The sequence below is a fragment of the Leuciscus leuciscus genome (assembly GCF_965113295.1).
Source record: "Leuciscus leuciscus genome assembly, chromosome: 3".
NCBI lineage: Eukaryota > Metazoa > Chordata > Actinopteri > Cypriniformes > Leuciscidae > Leuciscus > Leuciscus leuciscus.
Window position 1 is genome coordinate 40,650,686 of NC_138727.1, and position 6,658 is coordinate 40,657,343.

Below are 6,658 nucleotides of genomic sequence, written 5' to 3' on the forward strand. Positions count from 1 at the left end.
TATCGCATTTTCTGTTGTTTAGAAAGAATTAGAAGTGATGTCAGGCCTATTGCATGCATAAATTGCTTAAACTATTAAACATATATTTTTTTATTATTATTAAGAATGAGTCATATGACTTTTGTGGTAGATTTTTCCCCTACGCTCCTGACTTAGTTTGAACCTGGTGTCCTGAAAATATTATACTCAGTTGAAGCCTAAGCCACAATCTAAGCGCGCCTAGAGTCTCACAAAGAGTCGAACGACGTCTCGCCCCCTATCGAACACTATCACTTGGGAATAAGGTCTCTAGTGTTCTTAACGCGATCCACACTATCACTTGGTAGTAAGCAGGCCCGGATTAAGAATTCAGAGGCCCCTGGGCACAATGTCTTGTAGGGCCCCCCACCCCACCCACACAATAATGCTTTTACATTTTTGGTTACTATTTGCTGTAACACCTCTAGCGAGCAACTAGCTGGCATATGCAAGCACATAGTGCCTCACCTTTACCAATCCAGTTCTATGAATCAAATTCTTCCAGAATTCACACACAAACACATAAACACACCCATTAATGCTTCCTTCCTGTCTGTCTCTCTACTCCTCTCCTATATGAAACCGAAATCGCGACACTCAGATCCACGAACCTGTGTCGCGGTGTGAGAAGGCAGAATCGCGACACACCCCTTCCAACTCCCAGAGTTATCCTTCCCATCCAGATCCAATGCTACCACATCTTTAAATTAATATTAGTATTATTTTAAGTTAATATTATAAAATACGTAGACCTACACCACAAAACTAGTTGAGGATAAATTCTTTAAAAATTCCAGCGTTATGGACGTTACGTCTGCAGTCAAAACTTGAAATATAAATTCTCAGAAAATGCATTTAATACCAATATATTGAAACGTTATATATCCATACTCCCTTAAAGGTGCTCTAAGCAATGTTGGGTGACTTCACTTCTTGTTGACGTTCGAAGTATTGTCAAACAAAATGGAGGCTAGCTCGACCCCTCCCCTCCCCTCCCCTCCCCCTGCCCCTCCCTTCCGTGCTTCTTGAAACAGTCATGAACCATTTAGAAAAAACAAACTGGATTTACCCACCTGTCCAGCAAAAACAGAGCCACCCAAATGTCGGATTGGAAGCCCTTCTGCCAGTGGAGTTATTCTCGCCACCTTTTGAACGCATTTCAGATGTAAATTCAGGACTTTGCGTTCCTTCTCCTTTTCCCTATTCTTTGTTATTTGTTCATCGACTTCTGTATGTCCTAATGCAAACTGGCGCATCAGATCCTCCTGTGGTAAAGATGATCTCCCTGAGAGCAGTATACATCTCGGGGTACCAAAACATTGGAGAAGACATCCTGTCGAGACAGGGGCTGAGGCCAGGGGAATGGAGAATTCACCCCGAGGCGGTGGAGCAGCCCCTGGGGCTGGACACTATGGTACAGACGTGGCCGAGGTTACGCCTGTATGCTTTTCCCCCAATTGCTCTGCTCCCAGGAGTTCTAGAGAAAGTCCCATGGGACGGAATAAGTCTACTGCTAGTAGCACCGTACTGGCCAAGCCAGATTTGGTTCTCGGGCCTAGTGTCCCTCCTCTGCTTCTTGAAACAGTCATGAACCATTTAGAAAAACCAAACTGGATTTACCCACCTGTCCAGCAAAAACAGAGCCACCTGAATGTCGGATTGAAAGCCCTTCTGCCGGCGGAGTTCTCGCCACCTTTTGAACGCTTTTCCGATGTAAATTCGGGACTTTGCGTTCCTTCTCCTTTTCCCTTTTCCCTATTCTTTGTTATTTGTTCATCGGAACGTCGTCTCTTTGGTCATGTGTCGGCCATATCAAAATTCTCAAGAATATTTATACCATTTTAACGTTAGTCGTTGTTAGGACATCTCTCCTCTAGCTAACTTCCCTCTTCATGCTTCTCTCTCCTCCACTCCCCTCACACATACCCCCCTTCATGTGCACGTGCACTAACCCCCCAACCCCAAATCATTCTTGTCGGTTATTGGCTGGAACACTGTTTGTTATGTTTCGTGGCCAAGACTGGGCCAGTTTGTTTTTCCTGCCGTTTGTGGAGCCTGGTCTGTCTACAGAGACCGCATTTTTTACAGTGTGTTCAGGGGACCGGCAGCTAGCGGATAGTGAGGAGATGTTTGCTGGATGTGACAAAAAAAATTTTGGCCTAAAAAACGCATGACATCGCTTAGAGCACCTTTAATAAAGGAGTCCAGACATTAGAAAAATATCAGTCTACACATTCGTTCTATATTTATTACGGACGTGACACAACATCTTTAACTTTTAATTGGAAAAATATTTAATTGTAATTATGTGTATTACACTGAGCAAACCAAAAGTACTACCCACCAGACGAAGAAGGGTTGGCTCTCCACAGAAGATAAAATATTTATTGTATTTTATTTTTCGTGTTTGCATTTATGAGGAAAAAACAATGTTCATGACAGTTCTCCGTTACGGAAGTGACCACTCTGAAAGCAGCACTAAAAGACTGCGTTAAAACTTTCACAGAGACCTCAAACAGAAAGCACAAAGCACAAAAATGTTTATAGAATAAGGGGTATGGCAAAATGACAAGGGTTTTCATAGACAAAGCCTTCTGTTACCAGGTAGAACCAAACTCTGTTTTTGGTTTCAAGTTTAGACACTTGTCTAGTTTCATTTCCCATATTTGTTATTTTTACACGCACAACCAAAGTCATGAGTTTTCGCCAAAAGGCACACATACATTCAGCCAAAGTACAGAACGTCTTAGTACATTGTTGTTTCTGCAAGAAAAACGAATGTTAGTTATGATTAATTAAAAAATCCATCACACTTTTATTTAATCAGTTGCATAAAAACTTTGGATTGAGTTTGGTCTTTTTTGAGAATGAAATTGATTGCTATCTGCTGTTTGATCAGACTACTACAGTCTGTGTTTATATAACTGGACCCTAATTCTTGAATGAATCACCTGAGTCAGTTCTTTTCCATGAATTGGTCAAAAAGGATAGCAAAAAGGTCTGAGTTTATTTACTCACAACGGTGCATCGTTTAGGGCGGTTTCTAACTCGTACAACAAAACAAAACAGACAGAACGCTGAAATAAGCGAATATGAACATACAGCCAAATCAAACATGCGAAAAAGCACTAGCACTAGCTACTGCAGGTAAAGACATTTTCTGAATCTGTGATAAAACATGAAAACACTAAAACTACCGAAGTAGGGGTGCGTCTCGTCAGGGATTCTTAGATTTATTGATTTGGCTGACATGTTTAAATCCAAATAACTCCTCGGCGGGTCTCCCTTGGAGATTCTGCTGTCTCAGGCGGGAGGAGCTAATTTTCACCCCCGCCCGGAAATATGGAACCTGTGTATTTGGCCTCTGAGGGGGCCCAACTCATAGACGCTGGTCTCTCAACCGAGGTTGTAGAGACCATACTTCACTCCAGAGCTCCGTCCACAAGGAAACTTTACGCCCCGAAGTGGAAAGTCTTCACTTCTTGGTGCAGTATGCGACAATAGGATCCAGTTAACTGCCCGGTTGGTTTCTACAAGATCGCTTTACAGCAGGGCTATCCCCTTCTACTTTAAAGGTTTATTTGGCAGCCATAGCGGCTTACCTTGCCTCTTAGGGGAGGAGGAACCCTCTAATAACTTGTTTCCTTCGTGGTACTTTGAAGCTGAAGCCTGCAATTCGAACCAGGGTTCCTGCTTGGGACCTGGCTATTGTTTAGAAGGCTTATCTGTGGCTCCATTCGAGCCCCTTGATACGGTTTCAGAAAAATTTCTGACGCTAAAAACAGTTTTCCTTCTAGCTATTTCTTCTCTTAAAAGAGTAGGAGATCTTCAGGCCTTATCCCCCACTTGCCTTGACTTCGGGATGGCCAAGGCATTTCTTTACCCAAAACCGGGCTATGCCCCTATGGTGCCGACCAATGTACCACGGTTTATGGTTTTGTAAGCCTTCTGCCGTCCTCCTTTCAGAGATCAGGACCAGTAAAAGCTGAACCTTGACTGTCCAGTAAGAGCGCTGGATACATATATCCACAGAGCTGCCCCTGTGGCGGAATTCGGATCAGCTGTTTGTCTGTTTTGGATCACCTAAGAAAGGTCTTCCTGCTTCCAAGCAGACTGTCAACAATTGGATAGTCGAGGCTATCTCTCTTGCTTACGAGGTCTCTGGTCACCTTTGGCTGTCAGAGCTCATTCTACCAGGAGTATGACGGCCTCCAAGGCCTTCATTTTGGGTGTATCCCTTCAAGAGGTTTGTGATGTGGCGGATTGGTCTTCCTCACTCACATTCGTGAGGTTTTATAGCCTGGACCTGGACGCTGCCCCAGGTTCTCAGGTGCTTATGTCTTAGTTGTGCCACAGTTTCACACAGACAGGCACTTGTAAGTACAGTGTTTGGGTATTATCGTTCCCAAAGCGTCAGCAATGCAGAGTGAGTTACCTCGAAAGGGAACGTTTCAGGTTACGACTATAACCCTAGTTCCCTGAGAAGGGAACGAGACGATGCATCGCCCTGCCATACTTCCTTCATCCCTGTGATAGACTTGCTTCGGCTAATGGAAACTAACACCTGTCATCCCTGATGTGCTTTAATCCTTTTCTGGTCGTGACGTCACCCGCCCGTGACGTTCCCTCTCGCCATTGGATTAGTGGACATACGTACTTCAGACGCAATCATGCAGAGGTTCCCTTATCAGGGAACTAGGGTTACAGTCGGAACCTGAAAATTTGTGTTACTTATCCAATTATTTTGATCTTGTTTCTCCCTTACAAAAATTAACCATGGTTTTACTACAGATAAAAACAAAACACCATATTCTAGTTAAACCATGGTAACCTCAATTTATCCATGGTTTTGCTACAGTAACCACAGTTTAACCATGGTTTTTGTAGTAAAACTGTGGTTATACAAATGGTAATCAATCCGCAAAAAACATGGTTACTACATGGTTACTACACTTTAACTATAATAAAACTATGGTTAATTTTCCTAAGGGCTGGTTTCTGGTTTATGCATGTAACGTTAATTCCAATATCTCTCCCCTCCTCTTTCCTGGTGCTATCCTTTCCCTTTAGAGTGCTTTTTTTTTTTCATCACTCCCCCTATTCATATCTGTTACGTTTCTGTGAATTTTGTCTCTCTCTCAATCATGGCTCTCAAACCACTTTGCTCATTATTGCATTTGGCGCATTGATGACTTTGTTCATCAATTTGTATTGAGTCCCATCCATTTCCTCACTCTTTCCTCAGTCTCTTTCTCTCTCTCCCCTTTTCACTCTGTACCTTCCCTTCATCTCAAGATCCTGTTTCAAGACAATCAAATCAGCATGAGACATCTAACACTTAACATTATCCTTGACTGATAGACATCTTCATATACTCCAACAGTGCATGAGCATAGCCTCACTCTGCTCCCTCTCATTCGATTTGGTCCTCTGTCATGCGTTACTCCTTCATTGTGTGTGTTTTTGTGGGGAAGCAAGTCCCAGATGTATTGAACTTATAGAGAGAGAGAGAACCACAGGTTAATGTTTCCACTCTCTGCCCTTTCAAGAAATGTTGCCTCTTAGTTGTGGTTAAAGTGTTTATGTGTTAGTGCTGATTGTGGGATGCAGCCTAAATTTTGCATAATTGAGATTGGAGTTACTGGTAGACTGGCACTCTCATCCACCTGGACGCTTCAGTGTTAATGACTGATATTTAAATTGAAGTATAAATTATAACATAGAATAAATAAATATAAATTTCAGCTTGCCAAAGGTTTGTTTTTGTTTTGCTTTAATTTTGGGAAATAAATAAATACTTTTATTCAGCAATCAAAAGGGACTTTATCATGTTTTCCACAAAAATATTAAGTGGCACAACTGTTTTCAGTATTGATATTAATTAGTTAATCAGGATCATGTGACACTATGGCTGCTGAAAATTCAGCTTTGCCATCGCAGGAATAAATTGCATTTTAAAATTGTAAAATAGTTACGAAAGTTATTTAATTTTCTTATATAAATATTATTAATTGTCATTGCTGTTTTTATTGTTATTTTGATTAAATAAATGCAATATTTGTGAGCAGATGTTACAACGTTAAAAACTACTAATAACCTTTGAATGGTAAAAGCGTAAAGGTTAATAAAAACATTTATATAGCATTAGTAAAAAAAGAAACTAATATTATTAATATTATAAATACTATTTTAAATTAATACAACTAATATTATTTCTGATAATATTATTCATATTATATTTTACACAAACAACATTAGGGATTCTGGGCCTCCAAGTATAAAATTGTCTGTCAATGCATAAATGTAAAAACCATCCAGTCAATCTCATTAGAACATGAGAGTTTAGATAACTTACTGATATTGCAAATGACTATACGGTCCATCATCTCGGAAAAGATCGCAAAGATGTAATCTTTTGCTACTCTAATGAGACGCTTTTTACTACTGCACAGAGCTTTCATGGTGACATGATATAATGTGCGTCACTCATTAAGATTTAGCTATTACAGACCTCTCTGACACTAAACATCTAGTGGTTAGTACTATAACATCTACTAAGAATGTCAGAATAATTGAAGGACGAAGAAAAAGAAAAGAGGGAGGAGAGAGGGAGGGACTTGGAGGAAGAGAAATATTCTGT